At 38.3% G+C, this 1,165-nt stretch overlaps 1 pseudogene; it reads right to left on the bottom strand.

Moving 5' to 3' along the window:
- Positions 1-313: 313 nt before the first annotated feature.
- LOC103083954 (COP9 signalosome complex subunit 8 pseudogene) lies at positions 314-816 on the bottom strand (annotated as a pseudogene).
- Between the last annotated feature and the right edge of the window lie 349 nt (positions 817-1,165).

Here is a 1,165-nt window from a genome sequence, read left to right as displayed (position 1 = left end):
TCATAAGTAGAAATTGTTTCAACAATTATTAAGCATAAATGTTTCAGGATAAAATATACATAATTCTTTATATTTTATCACAAGCTCCAATAAGGAATGATAAAGTAATACAGTTGAAAGTAAAAATTTTAACGTCTGTATTTATCAGAACACAAGATTCTGAAGGTGGAGCTTGAGCCCAGGATGATAAACACATTTTCAAATAAAGCATGTAGCAAAACTAGTTAACTGTTGTTCATTGGGGAACTACAGCAGGCTCCAATATGACAGGTGGAGAAAACCTATTAAAAGGAAACTGCCGGGCACTTAACTTCTAGGGCATTACCATTCTTGTGATGGAGTCAGTTTGTCATCATTGTTCTAATACTTTTACAGGAAGTCCAACAAAAGTTGCAAAGTCATCAGCAATTATTGAAGTATACACTTGAGAAACCAGGGTAAAGTCTGCCTTGTTGCATCTCTAAGCACTGCATGACTGGCTGGCTGAATCCCCTCAGACCACTGGTGAGCATCAATACTTATATAAATTCCAGGAAAATCTCTCTACTAGATTCTTCGTCCTACTAACCAAATTCTTCTAAGTACTGACCAAATTCCAAGTTCAGAATTTTCAGATTTTATAAGACAGTATTCTTTCCCAAAGAAATCGTGTATTATTCGGATCATTATGGAACAGATACAAGGCTAGCAGCAGGCCATATCTTAAGAGTGTAATAATTCTTCCAAAAGCCTAAAGGTTTTGAGTTTCTGATTCTTGCACTGATCCAGGAACTTTCTGAAACTGACAGTACTTTATATCACCATAGTCCCTGGCATCTTTCTCTCCAAGTCCACTGTAGTACTTTTCCAAAGGTCAGACTTCATATACTATTTTTTTTTCTTCAACCCAGTCCAATCAAGCTTTTGTCCCCTCTGCTCCATTAAAGCTGCTCTTGCCAAGATCACCAGTGACCTCCTCATTGCTCCAAGAGTCAATTCTCAGGTCTCACCTTAACCTCTCAGCAGCATTCCACAGTTGATCACTTCCTCCTCCTTCAGATATTTTCTTCACCTGAATTCCAGGACACTACTCATCTCTTGGTTTTCCTCCTGCCTAACTGGTTTGTTCCTACTCAGTTGCTCTGCAAGTTCCTTTCTTCTGAGACCTCTTAAGTGAGAAATGCCT

This window comes from Lipotes vexillifer, unplaced genomic scaffold, assembly GCF_000442215.2.
Source record: "Lipotes vexillifer unplaced genomic scaffold, Lipotes_vexillifer_v1.1 scaffold496, whole genome shotgun sequence".
In the NCBI taxonomy this organism is placed as follows: Eukaryota; Metazoa; Chordata; class Mammalia; order Artiodactyla; family Lipotidae; genus Lipotes; species Lipotes vexillifer.
Note: the sequence above shows the minus strand (reverse complement) of the source record. Positions and strands in the feature narration are given on the sequence as shown.